Here is a 20,392-nt window from a genome sequence, read left to right on the forward strand (position 1 = left end):
TGTGTGTGTGTGTGTGTGTGTGTGTGTGTGTGTGTGTGTGTGTATCTGTGTGTAGGTAACGAAGATTTATTCCATGAATGGTCCTTGGTTGATGTTTCAATCTCTGCAGCCCCCCCGTGCCCAAGGTCCAGGTTAGTTGTCTCTGTTGGTCTTCTTGTGAAACTCCTGTCCCTTCCGGGTCCTTTTAACCTTCTTCCTACTCTTCCACAAGTCTCCCTGTGCTCTGCCCAGTCTTTGGCCAGGGAATGATTGGATTTTTCCTCCATTTCTGGTCTATCTTTATCCCTGTATATCTGATAGGCAGGGTAAATTTTGGGTCAAAGATTGTGTGTGTGGATTGGTGTTCCATCTCCCTCCACCAGGAGTCCTGTCTAGTTAGAGGGTGATCTCTTCAGTCTCCATCACCCCTACTACTAGTGGTCTCAGCTTGAGTCACTCCCATATCCTCCTTGGAGCCAAATTTTGGTAGGTCTACAGCTTATCTCGGAAATATCCACCTGAGTTTTTATATATGCCTTTCTAATATGGAATCTCAGAGTCCTTTGATTTGCCTTTCCATGGGAACTCAGGATGATAAGCATTGTTTTAAGTGCTTCTTGGGCATGTGAGATTCCTGTATTGAAAATTCTTTTTTTTAGTTCTGTACCTCATTTTTAAATTGGCTTATTTGATTTGTTGTTGTTTAATTTTTTGAGTTCTTTATATATTTTGGATATCAACCCTTTGTCAAATGTAGGGTTAGTGAAGATCTTTTCCTAGTTTGTAGGCTGCCATTTTTGTTCTGTTAACAAGTATTCCTTGCCTTAGATAACCTTTTCAGTTTCATGAGATCTCATTGATTAATTGTTGATTTTAGAGTCTGAGCTGTTTGTCTGTTCAGGAAATCATCTCTTGTGCCAGTGAGTTCAAACCTGATTCCCACTTTCTCTTCTAATAGATTTAGGGTTTCTGTTTTTGTTGTTGTTTAGTTCTTTAATCCACTTGTACTTGATTTTTTGTGCAGGGTGATAAAAATGGATTTATTTGCATTTTTTTTACATGTGCACATCCAGTTATGCTAGCACCATTTGTTGAAGATGCTTTTGCACTATATGTTTTTGGCTTCTTTATCAGAAATCAGGTGTCCATAGATGTGTGGGTTTATTTCTGAGTCTCTGTTCGATTCCATTGATTGACCAGTTCCATTTATTGACCATTGATTCCATTGCAATGCCAGTGTATTACTATTTCTCTGTAGGGCAGCTTGAAGTCAAGGATCAGATACCTCCAAAAGTTCTCTTATGGTATAGCTTGTTTTAGTTATTCTGTTTTTTTTATGTTTGTTTGTTTGTTTGTTGTTTTTCCAAATGAAGTTGAGAATTGTTCTCTCGAGGTTTGTTTTGGTATTTTGATGGGAATTGCATTGTATCTATAGACTGTTATTTATCTCTCTTAACAATCCTCAAAATTCTGCCACCCCTTTACTCTAAAACACATCTGGGACTATTATTTTCATTTGCATTCCCAGGCCATTGTGTCAGTCCTTGCTTCCATATTTCAGTTAATCATTCCCATCACCTTCTAATCTTTGCTCTAACCTCGCCCACGCTAAAGCTTCCTCTAACATGATGGTATAGATGAGGTATGTATAGAAAATCAATATATTTCTATGGTTACTTTATTACAAAGAGAAACTCATATTTAAGCTTATCAATTGCCAGTGAATAACAGAGGATTAAAAATGAAAATATACCTAGTATTTGAAAAAGGTATGTTTTGTGTTATATGAATGGAAAACTCAGAGTCACTAGCCATGAAGTACAAATACATTGATTAGGATCAACATAATAATCTGTTTGAATTTTGTTGTAGCTGTCTGTTATTTCCTCCCTCGTAAAACATTGATTGTTTGCAGATCTGCTAGTCCAGTTCTCAACAGAGTGAACACCTTTTCAGTGTTAAGCAGATTTTATTGTGTAGGAACTGCTGTCATTCTGTGCCATTATTTTCATATATTGTTCATTTGACTATATTGAAGCTGACAGAGTGGAACTGCCAGGCTCATTGTCACATATAGCTAGTACAATGCGTAGTTAAAATAAGATCTGGAGATTGTAAACAGGGTCCTGACTACAATTTTTAAAGATCTCATTCCTTTTTGCTCTCTTTTATGGAGTTGAATATCTGACAAGGACACCATATCCAGTGCCACTCTAACCATCTTTTTGGAGAGGTTGTTTTGGTTATGGGCTAGGATTGTTTTCTTTTTCTCGAATGGGGAAACACTGATGATTTCTGACAGAGCTGAGGACTGACACCTACAAGCGAGCAAAGCCCAGTGCTTTGTCCACACTTCCTGTGCAATTCTGTACTGATTATAAAATCACATCTAAAGTCAGTTTATAAAACTCAACAGGATATATCCAAGAAAGCTCTGTCAACATTTTTCCTGTAACTGCATACAATAAATCTGATTCTAAACTTTAGAATCCAAGCAAACAGAACATTTCCTGGATCGCATTAACTCTGTGGTCTACATCTTTACAGTAAAGATAATTCTCCATGGGAATAAACTAATGCACATAAAATGCAATGTAATGTAATGCACTCATAATTTTGTTTGGCAGTGGTGAAAACTGAATTAAACATATTTAAACAATAAGGTTTTATTGCTTTTGCATAAATGTGTCATTTCTTGGATTAAAAAAATCTTTCATTTGATAAATATTTTCTTTACTTTTTAAGAAAATTTGAAAATAATTCAAATATTAGGTAAAACATAAACATATAAAAACATGTTTAAAAATATACTATCGAGACATTCATCTGTGTTTTTCAGTGCATCTTTACCTGATATAGTAGTCAATATAATATCAGTTGTTAATCCTGACTATTAAATATGATACAACTTTGTTAGTTTAATTTCTGTGCCAATGTTTAATATTTAATAATGAATCATATTCATGTATTATATATAATGTAGCGATGTTTAGATAATTAAATTGAAAAATTAGAAACATACTATAAATTTTGTGACTCTACAAATGTATTTTAGCTAACTAAGATAAATATGTAGATAGATTATATATAGATACATAAATACACTGACACATGAATATATTGCTCTATATAGCAATAGAGCTAAGGCAGAACACAGGAATACATACTATAACTGTTTGCCAGTATTAAACAGACTTATCTTTATTATTTTGTTTGTGAGATTTCTAACATTTCTAAAGAATTCCCTTTCAAGGACTATAATCATTTTGTTGGGTTAGACACTATTACAAAATTGGGCATTAATCACCCCGATCTTATAGCTTTTCTGTATTCGTATTTGACACAAATCTTATTTCATAAAGTGAGATTGAGAAAACAAGTAGAGGGAACTTATTACATCCTTTTATTTTTCTGGCTGTTTACAGACAGGATCTATTACATAATTTTGAAAGAGACTCGGTGAAGCTAAAATTCATGGAAATGCTGTACTAAATTTTCTTTTTATGTTCCGCGAAGAACTCAACTTCACATAGAAGATCCCTTTGAAGAGTAAGATCTTGAATTAATATGGGCAGTTGAGATCATGTAACTTAGAGAGAAACATCAACTAGATTCACCTGCTTCCGGGAACTAGACCATGGAGTAGGTTGAACAAGTTGATAATGTGAGGTGCTGTTAGGAGGGAGATGAGAGCTTCTGGTGGAATTCAGGAGGCCAGTGCTGGCCCAGGGCACATCTTCTCATATACCTGTCATCAAACATTGGTAGGGCAAGTTTATAAACCACTTAAATTACACTTTATTTCCACATAACATGACTTTCCTACAACGAAAAGCTATTTTCTGTTATAAAATGAATTCAGGCTGTATAACCTGGAGAAAGACATTTCAGACCAGTGTTACACTCTCTGAATTAAAAAACAAAACAAAACAAAACAAAAACAAAAAAAAGAACAAAAACAAAAACAAAACAGTATTTTTGGGTGTTCATTATTTTACATAATATTCATTTTGCTTTTTATGATTTTTAACATGAAATGAGTTTGTATACATCAAGGGGAGACTGAATTTAGCCAGCAGTAATTATTTGAACAAAACAAATTTTTCTCAATAAAGTATGTTGTACCATATGCAGGCTTTACTTTTTATTCCTTAATTTAATTTTATTTATATATTTATTTATTACAATTTATTCACTTTGTAACCTGCTGCAGCCCCCTCCCTTGTCTCCTCTCAGTCCTGCCACCTCTCTCTTCTCCCCCTATACCCCTCTGCTTGTACACTGATAGGGGAGTTCCTCCTCCCCTTCTATCTGACCCTGGCCTATCAGGTCTCATCAAGGCTAGCTGCACCATTTTCCCCTGTTGCACCCCCCAGGGGGAGGTGATCAAAGAGCCTGTCACTGAGTTCATGCCAGAGACAGCCCCTGTGCCCCTTACTAGGGAACAGCCTATGGACTTCCTCTGAACAAGGGGTCTAGGTCCTCTTCATGCATGGTCCTTGGTTGGATTATCAGTCTCTGCAGGGCCCCGTGAGACCAGGTGTTTTGGCTCTGTTGGTCTCCTCGTGGAGTTCCTGTTCCCTCAAGGTTTTTCTATCTCCCTCTTCTTCCATAAGGATTCCAGCCAGACTTTTAAAGGATTATTAACTATTGGGATAAATGTCTGAATTAAAGACTTTTATGAGGAGAAAAAAAAACTCCTACTACAAAGTTCTTTCAGATTTCATTGAACTTTTCATGCCACAGCTGAGGTGGTGCTGTATATACTGGCATTAGTTATTAAGCCAAACAGAAAATGAGAAGCCCAAATGGTGATCATTACGCGAAATAACTTGTCATAACTATTTGATTGTTTTAAGTAGATTTGTATTTTATTACATCTTAAATTAAACTAAGAAAGCACAAAAGACCTCCTTTTTTTTAGCAGTAACAGTAAAGTAAAATGATTGTTAATGTGCAGACATAATAAGAAGATTCACAAACAGTACACCGTGCTTACCTTCCAGAACCAAAATTGTTTATTTAAACTTCCTATTCAGTGAAGTGATTAGGGAAATTGACTTTATTACTATCAGAGTTGGCTCCAGAGAAAATAACTACCACAAATTTCTTTTCCCAGAATGGGTAGTTTTCCTTCCATTTCCTTCTCAGAAGTCTTGATATCATTTATGTACTGATTATAATAAGCTTCTTTTTTTTTTCTAATAGTAACTCTTGTTAAGAAAATACAAATCAACAACACTATAAGTGTTTATACCCAAAAGGTCTAAAGCTAAACGCAGTTCCTACAGAATTTATTTTATGTATGGGTACCAATTGGTCTGCAACGTTTTAAAACTAAACTGATAGTACAAAGCTATCAGTGTGATATTACACCTTCTTTTTGTTTATTTCAGAAAAATGTTTTGTACTTGGTACTTACAAGGCCATCATAGATATTCCTTGACTTTCTGGTGAATACTCTTGACCCTTATGATTAATTAGATAATGATTAGTAAACTTACAATCCAGATTTAATGGGATAAGACAGAGTACACCTAATTTTAACTAAGAGGACTGGTAAAGTAGAGCTGAAAATTTACATTTATCAATGCCTTCTCATTTGAGTAAAATTATACCTATCCTTTTATATACAAAATTTGCTTATCCATCTGTCTTAGGGTTTTTATTGCTGTTAATTGACATCATGACCATAGCAACTCTTATAAAGGAAAACATTTTATTGGGTTACAGTTTCATTACAGAAACATTAAAGTCAGTTTCAGAGTTTTAGCCCATTATTGTGATGGTAGAAAGCATGGCAGCATACAGCCAGACATGGTGCTGGAGAAGGAGCTAAAAGTTCTACATCTTGATCTGCAGGCAGCATAAGGAGACTGTGTGCCACACTGGGTATAGCTTGAATATATATGACCTCAAATCCTGCCTCCACAGTGGCACACTTCCTTCAGTAGACCACATGGGCTCCAAAAAGGTCACACCTTCTAATAGTGCCACTCACGATGAGCCAAGCATTCAAACACATGAATCTAGGGAGAGCATTCCTATTCAAACCAACATACCACCTTCCAAAATTTCCTGTTTAGGTTATTTCTAAACAAGAACAAAAATAAAATTAAATCCAATTAATTCATGCAAAATAATAAAGATGCCAGATATTTTAGAGTTGTTGTTCTTTTTCCCAATTTTTAATGTTATAGTCTTCACATGTAATCATAGTCAAAATTTGGGCAGAATGCATGGAATTTTATGAAAGAAGGGGGGGGGATAAAAAGACCTGAAGGGAACAGGAACTCCAAAAGGAGAGAGAGAAACAGAGAGACAGAGAGAGAGAGAGAGAGAGAGAGAGAGAGAGAGCAAAACCTGAGCCTTGAGGGCCATGAAGAGAAGGAATCCCAACCATGGACAATGCATGGAAAGAGCCTAAAACCCCTGCTCAGATGTAGTCCATACACTCAGTCTCAAGTGGGGTCCCTAGTAAGGGGAGCAGGGCTTTCTCTGACATGAACTCAGTGGCTGATTCTGTGATCACCTCCCCCTGAGCGGGGAGCAGCCTTCCCTGGCCACAAAGGAAGACAGTGCAACCAGTCCTGATGAGACTTGATAGGCTAGAATCAGATGGAAGGGAAGGAGGACCTCCCTTATCAGTGGATGCGGGATGGGCATAAGGGGAGAACAGAGATGGAGGGTGGGATTGGGAAGAGATGGGGGAGGGGGCCACAGCCAGGATACAAATTGAATGAATTGTAATAAAAAATAATTAATAAAAGCATCTATTTGTGATGCCTCCCACTTTCTCATAAAATTGGCTCCTTTATTTTAAACTTATATCCTCTTCAGTAAGTTAAATATATAATTAAAATTTATCACAAGAATAAGTATAGCTTTCACAAATATGTTGTAGAAGACCTACGGAATCTTACGAGTCAAAGGATGGAAGAGATGATTCAGGGGCTCATCAGCCCAAGGATAGTATATTAGAATCAGCTTGCTTTGATCTGTGCCTCAGGGAGCGTAATTTACAAAGACGGAAGAAGTTATTATTAAGGCTGCAAGTCAGTTTTTTAGAGATCAGCTGAGAGTACATTTCTCAAAAATTTCAAAGACCCGCTGAACAAAACGAGAGAACAACTTCTAGTGAACTTCAGGCATGTTTCAGTGTTCACTCTGCGCCCCAGAACACCCATTAAGCACAGATTTCCAATGGTTATTTGGAGAGCATTAGCATTACAATAAATGACCCTAACAGGAAGGTCTTAAACACTTTATTCATGAAGTTTGTTGTCCTTCCTGTTTATGTTGTTTACCTGCTTGTAAAAAGATAATTTTTTCTTGAGAGAGGTGTCATCCACCTGTAGTCCCAGAGTTAGGAAGGCTGAGGCTGAAAGATTGAGATGATCCCTGGGTCAGCCTGGAGTACAGGATATGACCTATCCCCCTACTATAAGTAAATAAAAGTAAAAATTGAAGTGACAAGATATTTCAATATATGTATATATTATATAATTTTCAATCAATTTAAACATACATATCTCCTTAAGGTTTAACACATTTCAATGCTTTCTTTGAATTCTTTGAAATATAGGTTGTATTATTGTTTTCTGTAATACCTCAGAGGCACAAATCATATTGAAATGAAATATGTCTAAAAATGTAGAACTTTTACACATAACCTCAAAATAGAAGGTAATGAGTGTTTACATATTTTAAGTCTATCATGGCACCTTGGGTATGAGATACTAGCCCATAAATTGATGATTATCATTAAGTATATGAAATTTAAAAAAAAAAGTTTAAGAGCTTGGAACAGAGAGACTGAGAGAACCGGCAGAAGAAGAGAAGCACAGCCTATCTCCTTGGTAGAAGGATTTATGAGCCTTTTATTAAAAGAGTTTTATAACCCAGTCTTCCAATGAGGTGGAGACTTTATTCTTTGTCTCTGTGTGTGTGGTGATATGTTCTAACCTTATTTTTTTAAGTGTGATGATAAAATTAATTCTTACATTGAATTACTCCATATAATATTGGGTTAGGTCTGCTGGATCTACCATGTACTTCATCCAAAGATGTACCTGCTCTCATTAAAGTAAGAGCAAGAGAGATAGAGAGGCAGAGAGGACTAAAGAGAAACTGGAAGATAGAGGGGGAGGGAGAGGGGAGAAATGCTTATTCAAATGTTTTCATAGTACTGCCTAACAATGTGGGTGCTCACCTAAGCCACCTCAAAGAGATCTTCTTTTCACACACAAAAAAATTGTTGCTTTATTCCTTTCTGTATTTGTATGAACTCTGACTCTGTACATCTAACCAGGCCAAGCCAGGCCAGGTCAGCATTTGCATGATAAAGAGCCAAGAAGCTTTCTCCTGTTTGCTGGATTTGCTTGGTTCCAACAGAGACAGCAGCTCCTATACAAAGCTATCTCTATAAGACATTGACATTTAGGGCCCAGTGTCTGTCATTTCTTTTGCATCAAAATGATTCATCCCTCCCAACAAGATGCTGAATTAGATGCAAATGCCAAAAAGATTTCCACAGGGATGTGCAGACCTTTGTTTAAATAAACTGACAGCCACAGTTGCCTTATTTTCCTTCATAAAACTGGAGGGATAGAACTCTGGATAATCTTCGTATGGTCATTTTGCCATCAAAGAAGGACTCATGTGGCAATTAGACAATTGTACTATTCATTCACATTTGAGATCAGCTTTACCTGAACTAGCAAATACACTCAGGAATGCACATTTGAAAGACTGTTGTATTATTCACTTAATAGAAAGAAAGTGATTTTGAATAATTTTTCTGCACATGTTTATTACCAGTTTTCTATATTAATGCACAAATAATACTAAGCTCTTTCACCCTTGCTTCACTCTTAAGTCTGCTGAGGAATGGTAAAGCTTATTTGGCACGAAGTGATCAAGAAAAAACTTAATTTTTATTCTTATATGTCATTTTAGCATGATGCTTAAGGTAAACATTATAATTCATCTTTATTCAAGAATATTGGTCAACCAAGAGACATTATTAGTTGGATTTTTAAGTGGTCTGTCCTTGTGGGCAGTAGTTTTAACCTCACTGGTCGTTCCTTGCTCTCCCTTAGCTTCTGTTGAATTAAACTCTCCACCTGTCACACATAACTCCTGTTGATATCCTAACATATTGTATTCAATCATTTATGATTTCAGATCCTGTCAAATACAAATGAGCTGAACCTTTCTTTGGAGAATGTGCTTTAACAATATATCTAAGGGTCTTTCATGCATCATTTCATTTTTTAATTTCTAAATGCTATAGTTTATACTATGCTTCTTTAAAGTAGAATGAATAAATCTAGCGATTTGCTACTCATAGTTAGGCAGCATGTCACTTTGAATAGCATCTTTAAGATGAGGCAATTTCCTACTTATTTCTATTTTAATCAAATGCCATCTTCTCAAAGTAAGTTTGCTGCAGCTTCTGTTTCAACTAACCATCCATTTAGAAAGTGTACAAGTTGAAATATTAAGAAAGTATTCTACAGATTCACTTGGTAATAGAAGACGAAGTAACACTCGATGGGGCTTGGGAAAATTCTTTAACCCACACATTTTTAAAAGTGCAATTCCTATTAAAATATAATATATACTAAGAAAATAAATCATAATATCAGTGAATCAAATACCACATTCGATTCAAAATTCGCTTTCTGACAGTCTTTCTCAGCATAAATGAATACTATCCTAACTTGTTTGAAAACATTTGAATGAACATTTCTCCCCTTTTCCTTTCCCTCCCTGCCTCTCTGCTTCTCTCTGCTCTCCATCTCTCTTGCTCTTACTTTATGAGAGCAGGTACATCTTTGGATGAAGTACATTGTAGATACAGCAGGCATAATCCAACATCATATGGAATAATTCAGTGCAAGAATTTATTTTATGGATTGTGAAACAGTTTAAAAAGGAGAAATGACTGGTTAAAGATCAAGGCTTATCTCTTCAGCCTAGAAATAATAGGTGATGAAGAGAATAATTCAGTTTTTGTGAAATGGATAGAATAGGATATGAAATGTTGAAGTGTAAGGGTGTGTGTTTAAGCGTATACATATGTGTTTAAGGGGATACGTGATAAAGTTTAGCTGTGGATGGGTACTTTGGTGGATGGAGAAATGCCATAGAGATCAAACAACACAAAATATCTTGTCAAGAAATGTGTTTGGGAGGATCAGAGTCACCTCTGAGTGGCGACAAGAGAGAAAGAGACATAGAGAGTGAGAAAGAAAGACAAGCAGGGCGAGAGAGTGGGCCATGTTGGAGACTTTTTAAAGTATCTCCTTTGGTGTTTGGTGATGGTGTGGCTGCTGGTGCTATGGTGAGCTGGACAGACCCTTGTTTTCTAACATCCTTCCATTGTTTTTAAGGTGAGGAAATAGGAGGAGATGATTGATGAGGCACAGATGGGGCCCAGTGCTCTTTACACTGCTTGCTACTGTTTGGCTGCATCTACATCTTTGGGGACCCAAGAAAGCTGAAATGTTGGCCATGTTCTAGAGAACAGGATGTTTTTCTTACTGCCCAGCTCTGCAGAACCATCTGGGGTTAGGGACATATAGAAAGCAGTTGGAGCAGTTTGTGAGACTGGACCATCTGGGACTAGCCGCTTTGATGATGTAGAAACAAGAGAACACCTTGAGCTGGTGCTGGAAGTTTCTGCAGCTGACTTGAAATCTTTTGGGACAGACAAACTAGAGAAAGAAAGTAAAGATAAGAAGTTTACAGAAAAAGCTTTATTTAAGTGTACATTTGAAACATTTAGGCTTATGATCCTGGTAGTTGGGGGAGGAGAGTCCAAAGACGAGAGAGAGAGAGAGAGAGAGAGAGAGAGAGAGAGAGAGAGACCACCCTCAGGCAAAGGCAGAACAGGCAGGTGGGAAACAAGTTGTACACTGATGATGGTTTAATTTGACTCGTGAGAGGTGGGTTCAACCTTATACCCTGAAGCTCACAAGCATTTTTTAAGTTTACAAGAAGAGATAAGTTTTAGATATGTCAGCATTACCATTGTTTGTAATCTGCACAGAAATCCACATCGTAGGCTCACACCTCTGAATCAGAGTAGAAGCTTGGGTGCTCCAAATGACTTGGGGTTTAAAGCATGAAGACTCCTTCCTCTTTGGAGAAGACTGAGGTTGTATAGATTAAAAGGGCATTTTTAGCACAATGAGAAGGACTTTTAAGTCTATACTTAGAAGACAATGATAGGAAATTTAAAATCGTGAGCTTGTAGCTATTATAATAGTAGTCAGTGCTTACCTGAGCTAGATTAATAGTTTATTAGAACTCCACTGGTTTATATCAAAACTCTGAACTTTTGAGGTTTTAATATAACAGTAGCATAGAGAGGGTAAGAAACCTGAAACAGTTTTCATATACCTTAAGCCACCTTCTTAAACCCTCACAAATTGCATCCATACATCTCAAAATACCTTCTGAGACTCACAACCCAAGCCTTCACATCCTCAGACTTACAACTTGCATTTACATAGCCAAAACATTTTGTGAGATCCTCACAACTCAAGGTTTCTTATTCACATACCTTATACAAACTATACCTTTTTTCCTAATCATCCACCATGAGACACAGGTGCTTGATTACTGAGAACAGTCATTATAAAGCCAGTTACTTTAAATAAAATAGTCAAAGTTTTACTGAATCTGCCTTGTAAGCATGTCTTCTTTTAGAGTCTGGTAGCAAGGTAAACTATGTCTAGACCTAGAAGTAGAAAGTGAGGCCTGAGTTTTACATGTGAACAGAACTGGGAAGGCAACAGAAACTTGATTTCGGCTGCTAAACTGATAAAACTATCACTAGCCTTGTCATCAATCATCAAATATTTGAGAAGGACAAATTTCATATGAGTAATAAGGAAATAGAGCCCAATCACCTTCCAAATCTTCTAAAAATGACAGAGACATACTGGCTACCTGGGCAGTCACGCTAGGTTCTCAGGTATTCATTGGAAGTAGAGGTCCCAGAGCAGAATCAGTCTTGAGCTGCCAAGGTCCACAAGATCCAACAGACTTTCCTGTGGAAAAGGAATTTGGGGGCATTGGCCCCTTTACCTAGGCAATGTAGAGCAATCAACTCCCTTCTTGTCTACAGTTTGGATAGAGCCCTCTTGGTGGGTGAGGGGAAGAGCAGTTTTTCAACCTGTGGCTGCCTTTGCCACATTTAAAGCAAGCTCCAATTGGAGGCTTGTCTATGCCTATCAGCTTTAATGGAGGAGATGTAAGGGCAGCTTCAAGGAGCTGGCATTTCTATCATGGGACACATGTTTAGTAAGCATTAATTATCATATTCAACATATCTTTGAAAAGTTTTGAGGACCATCTATGACTAAACAAACATTGCTTGTTTCTAGTTATTTGTTTTAGACTTAATTTTGGAAACGTATAAGACACTAAATAAAGCTGCTTCTATAATTGATTACATTAGTGCTTAGCATATATACATCATAGTTCTGAACACATTAGAGAATCTGATCATTTATGACGTGACTGACCATTAATTTACATTTCTTAATTCTCCTTAATGGTTTACAATAAGTTAGTTTTTCTAAGACTAAGACTTTGCATTACATCCCTGTTAGCCTTATAAATAGCAATGTTAAATTGAAGCTCTTGTAGTATCAAAAAAAACCTTTCAATCATAGATACAGTTCATAAAAAGACTAACAGCTTAACTGATCCTTTTATATTGCACCATTATAGAATACTGCGGATTTTTGTATGGCTTAGTTTATTCAAATAGCTAAAGCTTAAAGTGAGCAAAGATAAAGAAGCTAGACAAACATAACTTATGAACCTGAGGATTTTAGACCTTAGGATTTTATAAATATTGATTATCAAATATAACTTATTTATTAGACATACGCTGTTACTTATCTAAATAGCAATGTGGTGCTGAATAGATAGCAAAGACATAAGGTGTTAGACATATATCTGAAATTAGATTCTGTTAGTCTTGAGCAGACCTCTATGACCTTAAATTTTTATCATCATTCTCTGCAGTCTTCTCTGGGCCCAACTTTTTAGGCCTTGTGGGGATCCTGCTCCTTCTGGCTCCTCCTATATTCCCCTTCTTCCATAAAACTCCCTGCACTCTGTCCAAAGATTGGCTGTGAGTGGATCTGCTTCAATCTTCCACTGGGTGAAGTCTTTTAGAGGATATCTCTGATAGGCTCCCATCCTGTTTCCTCTCTTCAAGTACCTCTTGTGTTTATTCTGTTTTTCCTTCTGAATGAAAATTAAGCATCTTCCCTAAGATCCTCATTGTTGTTTGGCTTCTTTAAAACTATAGATTTTTGTATGTTTATCCGATATTATATGGCTAATATAATATAATAGACTCACTTAGATGTGTGTATATACCATGTATGTCTTTCTGCTTCTGGATTACCTACTCAGGTTGATCTTTTCTAGTTCCATACATTTACCTGCAAATTTCATGATTTCCTTGTTTTTTTAATATTTTTATTATCATTTATTACAATTCATTCAATTTGTGTCCAGGCTGTGGCCCCCTCCCTTCTCTCCTCCCAATTCCACTCTCCATCTTCTCCCCTTATGCCCTTCCCCTAGTACACTGATAGGGGAGGTTCTCCTTCCCTTCTATTTGACCCTAGCCTACCAGGTCTCATAAGAACTAGTTGCATCGTCTTCCTCTGTGGCTTGCCAAGACTGCCCCCCACAGGGGAAGGTGATCAGAAGACCTGCCACTGGATTCATGCCAGAGAAAATCCCTGCTCCCTTTACTTGGGACCCTACTTGGAGACTGAATCTATGGGCAACATCTGAACCTGGTTTTAGATCCTCTCCATTCATTGCCCTTGGTTGGAGTACCATTCTCTTCAGGGCCCTAGGGCTCGGTTTGTAAAAAATATGGAACACTTCACAAGTTTTCATGTTATCCTTGTGCAGGGGCCATGCTAATCTCTGTATCGTTCCAATTTTAGTGTATATGCTGCTGAAGCAAGCATGATTTCCTTGTTATTAATAGCTGTAACACAATAGTATTCCATTGTGTAGATGTACCACGGTTTCTGTATCCATTCGTCAGTGAGGGACATCTAGGTTGTTTCCACAGTCTGGCTTTTACAAATAAAGCTGCTGTGAACCTAGTTGAGCAAATCTCCTTGCTGTATGGTTGAGCATCTTTCAGATATATGCCCAGGAGTGGTATAGTTGTTTCTTGAGGTAGAGCTCTTCTCAGTTTTCTGAGAAAGTACCAGATTGATTTCCAAAGTGGTTGTACAAGTTTGCACTCCCACCAGCAATGGAGGAGGTACCCCTTTCTCCATATCCTCTCCAGCATATGTGATCATTTGAGTTTTTTATTTTAGTCATTCTGATGGGTGTGAGATGGAATCTCAGAGTCACTTTTATTTTCATTTCCCTGATTACTAAAGACATTGAGAATTTAAGTGTTTTTTTTTTTGTTTTTTTTTTGTCATTCAATATTCCTCTGTTGAAAATATTCTGTTTAGCTCTGTATCCCATTTTTTAATTTGATTATTTGGTTTGTTGGTGTTTAATTTTTAGATAGATAGATAGATAGATAGATAGATAGATAGATAGATAGATAGATATGTATATTCTAGATAATAATCCTCTGTCAGATGTAGGGTTGATGAAGATCTTTTTCCAGTCTGTAGGTGTTGTTTTGTTCTGGTGACAGTGTCCTTTCCTTTACAGAAGCTTCTCAGTTTCATGAGGTCCCATAGAGAGGACCCAGACTCCTTGCTCAGATGTAGCTCATACACAGCTCAGTCTCCACGTGTGTCCTCTAGTAAGGGGAGAAGAGACAGCATTTGACATGGACTTAGTTGCTTGCTCCTTAATCACTCCTCCTTGGTGGAATGACCTAATCAGCCCACAAAGGAAGACGATCCAGGCGGTCATTATGGAACCTGATAGACGAGGGTCAGACAGTAGGGGAGGAAGACTTCCCCAATCATTGGACTAGGGAAGAGAGATAGGGGAGGAAGAGGGAGAGAGGGTAGACTGGGAGGAGATGAGGGAGGAGGCTACAACCAGGATACAAAGTGAATTAATTGTAAATAATAATAATAATAATAAAACTACAAGAAAAAACAAACAAACAAAAAACCTTATCATCATACACAAGTCCTTACCAGTTCAAAATATTTGAGACTTGTTGCTTCCTTGGTCTAAAAGGTGATACAATGATAGAGAGCTTATTAGAACCAAGTTTTACAATTGTTTCTTTATGCCTTGTGGTCATGTTAAGATGAAGTCACATGGCATGTTCTCTTTAACCTTAATTAAGATGGCTGTCAGCCATCTTCCTGTTTACATCCTGATGAGGTCATCAGACAATATGGAGGAGAGCAACATGAGCGATATTTAGAAATATATTTTCTTAGTATATTTAGTTTTTGAAAGAGAGTTGAATCCAAGATACACACACACACGCATGTACTCCCTAAAAAAATTTAACTTACACATATTGTGTCTATGTATCTATATATACCCATATGTCTATTTTTAATTATAAGCCTTTTGTTGTGAATTTAAAGCTTTTTTTTTTACAGAGTTTATAGACATTTTTAAAACAAACTCAATGAGTACCTTAAAAATCCTGACATAAAAGTTTACATCATAATCGTAAGAAAAAAATGTAGAATGGAACATGTTTACATATAAGATATCTGGGGATGATTTGTCTGTGCTATAGCAGTTGATATGATTTGTGAGAATTTGGAAATCAAGTTTGCCAGTTTAGGGGCGTGTTCTGCACTAAGCCAGGCTGTTGTAATAAAAATCGGAGTCTATGGAGGAAAAGAGAGAGAGTTGCAAAACAACACACGGGTGTGTTTCCATATGTTCCAAGAGGAGCTAACAGCCAAAGCTGTGAAACTGCAGGTTGGAGCCAGAAATAGCCAGGAGAGGACAGAGGAAAATGGAGACAGTAAGTGTCTTTAGCAGAAAAACCCATGTATGTGTAGAAGGCCAAGAGAGAAAGTTTTCTACATGGTAGGAACCCCAAGAGTACTAGAAGCTGGATTCCAGAGCCAGAGAGACACTTACAGCAAAGGACAAGGAGAGGAACAGTTAAGGAAAAGGGAGAGACAACCAAGAACTATATCAGCAGCTTTGTTCAAATGGCACAGTGGCAGTGGAGAACAGTTGTGTGGAGATTATGTGCACACTGTAGCTGCTGGGCTCTCCCCCAAGCTACTCCCCAGAACCAGCTCTGTTCCCCACTTAACAGCAAACTTACAGATCATCACCCAAAACCTAAAGGCAGGACATTTATACAGTGTGTGGGGGAGGAGACAAGACAAAACAAACAGGGCTTGGGGTGGGGAAAAATAGGGAATGGGGAATTTCTCTCCATTTCCCCAGTAGTCGTAGAATCCCTAATAATGTCAGGAAGTAGCATGCTTCTCAGCAGCCATTTTTGATTACTTATCTAAGGAATATTGAGGCCAGATTTGATGGCAAACATGAACAAGTTTAGAGACCCTTAAGCCTGCCTGGTGCTAGGTGGAGGGGTTGGAGGTTCTTCAAGAGACATCTCAATGGAGACCCAGGAGGTACAGATGGTGCAGTTCCGGTGGTTGAGAAAGAGAGGGAGTCCTAAGGCCTTAAAATCCAAGGATTTCCCCACACATACATCAAGACTCACAAGGACAGAACAAGGAAGGCACAATATGTTCAGTGGGACCTCACCTCATGGAAGGTTGCTGGGATAAAAACTCCAAGGAGATATGCACTTGCTAACAGGACTTTTGAATGAAAGACAAAAAGTGAAAGAAAACAAACAAAACAAAACAAACAATAACCAAAAAAAAAAAAAAATGCTGAAAAATGAAACCTCGGTGGAGAGAATAGGTTAGAAGTGGTCTTTCTGAAGAGGGACAACTATAACCTTAAAAACCATGGCTGGGGTGTCTCCTTCCCCAAGAATCCCAAAGGGATACCAGAAGCTCAACAGCCACTTCCTCAGATCCATCGAAGCGTTTGCCCCAACCAAAGGGAAAACTTAGCAGTTGCTACTGTTGGTTGGATTTAGCGTTCAGTGATCAATGAGCGGGAGAGTGAGTATGTTGCAGGTGGACTAGAGAAAAAGGATAGGGTCCCTGTGTGGCTCAGACACCCAGACAGAGAGCATGGAGTCACCAGGACATCCTACCGAGTTTCAGCACCAATGTTAGGGTTTAGAAGCAAAGGGGTACATTGGCAGATTAGGGCAAAGGAATGATGCGAATATCATACCAAACCACAGACCTTACTCAAGATATATATATATATATATATATATATATATATATATATATATATATAAAGATATATATATATATATAAAGATATATATATATATATATATATATATCAAGATATATATATATATATATATTTTGCAGGGTGGGAGTTAAAGTCCACCCCAGAGCAGGATTGAGAGAGACGGAGACAGAGAGTCAGAAAGTGAGAGACAGAGTGAGAGAGACAGACAGAGCAAGAGGGCAAGTCCTGATATTGAGGAAGCTGTAAAGGGTACATGTGTTAAATTTGGTGGCTGGTGATGATGTGGCTGTTGGTGTTAAGTGGAGTTTCAGGAGCACCTGGTTTCTAACAATAGGTGTGTGTTTGGTTATATGTATGTTTAAGTATATGTGTTTATATGTACATGCTTAGTTTTTTTTTTCCTACGGTGAAATTCTTTAGATATGGTGATCATGTTAGATCATCCTAACTTACTTAAGTAACATTTCTTCAGTTAAGTAAATTCTTCAGTTTCTTCAGTTTCTTCAGTTTCCTTCAGTAAATATTTGCAAATCTCTTATCACAGAAATGGATTTGATCATTGAGTTCTATAGTCTCTGTGATTGTGTTACCTTTCTCCAGACCAGCTGATCAACTAATTCATTACAACAAACAAGCTAGGGTTCTCTAATCAACAGTTTATGTATTAATTTAAGACACCTGCTATATGTCAACATTATGACCAGTACCTTTGCCAAACACACAATTGAAACACATATTTGGGTAGAAATTTATGCATTTCTAGGGGAAACTAGACAGAATATGTGTCTATTCTAAAAAGCCTGGAAGAAAATTTTGATGAACTTTTGTGTGGGCATGGGTTTATGAGTTTATGTCTGCACACATATGTGAGTATATGTTTGCAAATGTGCTTGCACATGCATACATAGGCTATAACTCATCAATTCAGCTATATTGTCTGGCCAGAAAGCTCCATGGACACTCAATCTCCCCATCTCCTTACCTTTGTATTTTCAACTGTATTTGGCTTAGGTAGAAGCAGCAGAAAGAAATGTACATTGCTATTATTACCTTAGGAGTGCATGAGAGTGACAGGAAATAGTAGTCACAGTACTATTACTTTACAAAATTTACTATTACTTTAAAAGTTAAAGTACAATAACTTTACAATAGAACTTGAAAATGAAAGCATATTAAAATCATCATCACAGTTAGCAAACAAATACATATAACCCAGTCTTGATTATAGTTTATATTACGTATTAGTGGAACAAGTTCATAAATTTAAAGTGCTGTCAGTTGTGAACTCAAAGAACACTGAAAATAGATGTAACTTTGGTAAGGACATTGAAAGAAAAGTATGCTTGTGGCACAGAATCTCACCACACAGAAAGTACCAAATACTCTCTGAAGTAGCATGCTATGAGAGAAGCAGAAACAAACAAACAAAACATGGAGAGAACCAGAGAAGTTTCACTGTTCCAAATAGACCTTCATGAGTACTATGTACCGTAGTGTGTATCTGAATCTTAATACATTTGTAAAATACACAAATAGATGTCAGAAGACACATTTCTTTGTTTGAGTTTTTATTTTACTCAAAGGAAGTGTTCGAATGCCAGGATATTAAATACCAAATTAGTGCTTTTCAAGTCTTAGTACATCAAAAACCATAGAAGTTATGTAAAACAGTATTGTTTTATATTAAAATACTCAGAATATACACATGTCCATGAAATTTGGACAGTTGAAATTTCTTTTTGTGTACCAAGAAGCTAAACTTAAAACGTGGAAAATTAATACTTAAAAATTAAAATCTTATGAAAGAAGAGGGAGATAGAAAGATCTGAAAGGGTCTGGAGCTCCACAAAGCAAACAGAACCAAAAAATCTGGGAATAGGGGTCTTTTCTGGGACTTATACTCCAACCAAGGACCATTCATGGAGATAACCTAGAACCCTGCAGAGAGGTAGCCTTTGGCAGCTCAGAAATGGGCTCCCTAGTTAGAATAGCAAGGGCTGTCTCTGACATGAACTCAGTGGCTGGCTCTTTGATCACCATCCCCTGAGGGGGGAGCAGCCTGACAAGGCCACAGAGAAGACTATGAAAGACAGTCTGGATGAGACCTGATAGGCTAGGGTCAGATGGAAGGGGAGGAGGTCCTCCACTATCAGTGGACTAGGGAAGGGGCATGGGAGGAGATGAGGAAGGTAGGGAGGACAGGATTGGGAGGGAAAGAGGTTAGGCCTACCCCTGCAATACAAAGTGAATAAATTGTAATAAATAAAAAAATTATGTTAAAAATAAAATGAATATATTATTAGTTTAAATAACTATATAGTTTTGTAAGTGAAAGTTATAAAATCCTACTGTGTGCATATATAAAGATTATAATTTTTGAAACTTGTTTGAGCCATCATGGGATTACTTTAGAAGTACTCGGCATAATAAAAAGACAGTACTAATTCTCAGTCCTTAAAAATGAAAGATAACACACTTTTTAAAATTGCAACTCACAGCAAAACTTTAGACAGAGCAGAGGGGCTCATAAGATTGGGGGAAGAGAAGGACACAGATCAGACAAGAGCTCCATAAGAAGACCAACAGAGCCAACAAATCTGGGCCCATGGGGGCCTGCAGAGACTGACACAACAACCAAGGACCATGCATGAAGAGGAACTCAATCTCCTGCTCAAATGTAGCCCAGAGGCAGCTCAGTCTCCATGTGGGTTTCCTAGTAAGTGGAGCCCACTCTTTGATCATTTTCTCCTGGTGGTGGGACATTGTCTGGCCATAGAGGAAGAGGTTGCAGGCAATCCTAATGAGACTTTTTAGGTTGGGGTCTGATGGTAGTGGAGGGAATCTTCTTTCTGAGAAATAGTGGAGGAAAACAGAGGGGAAGAGGAAGGAGACACAATCAGGATGTAAAGGGGAGAAATTATAAAAAAAAATAAATTTATATTTAAAAAATGCAAATTTAAGCCAGAAGTGTGTGCATGTCTTTAATCACGTCATTCAGGGAGAGAAGTCCAGGGCAGCCAGGGCTACACAGAGAAGCCTTGTTTCAAAACAGATAGATAGATAGATAGATAGATAGATAGATAGATAGATAGATAGATAGATAGAT

The 20,392-nt window shown here is 37.4% G+C and overlaps 1 protein-coding gene and 1 non-coding gene across 2 annotated transcripts in view; one reads left to right on the top strand and one right to left on the bottom strand.

Annotated features, from left to right (window-relative positions):
* Znf804b (zinc finger protein 804B) overlaps window positions 1-20,392 on the top strand; it is a 558,165-nt gene that overhangs the window by 394,608 nt on the left and 143,165 nt on the right. The window lies entirely within an intron of this gene.
* Window positions 13,891-13,994, bottom strand: LOC129681118 (U6 spliceosomal RNA). Its single transcript, XR_008720777.1, has one exon. It is a non-coding gene; the product is annotated as a U6 spliceosomal RNA (small nuclear RNA).

Source organism: Psammomys obesus, unplaced genomic scaffold (assembly GCF_907164565.1).
Source record: "Psammomys obesus unplaced genomic scaffold, mPsaObe1.curated_primary_1811, whole genome shotgun sequence".
In the NCBI taxonomy this organism is placed as follows: domain Eukaryota; kingdom Metazoa; phylum Chordata; class Mammalia; order Rodentia; family Muridae; genus Psammomys; species Psammomys obesus.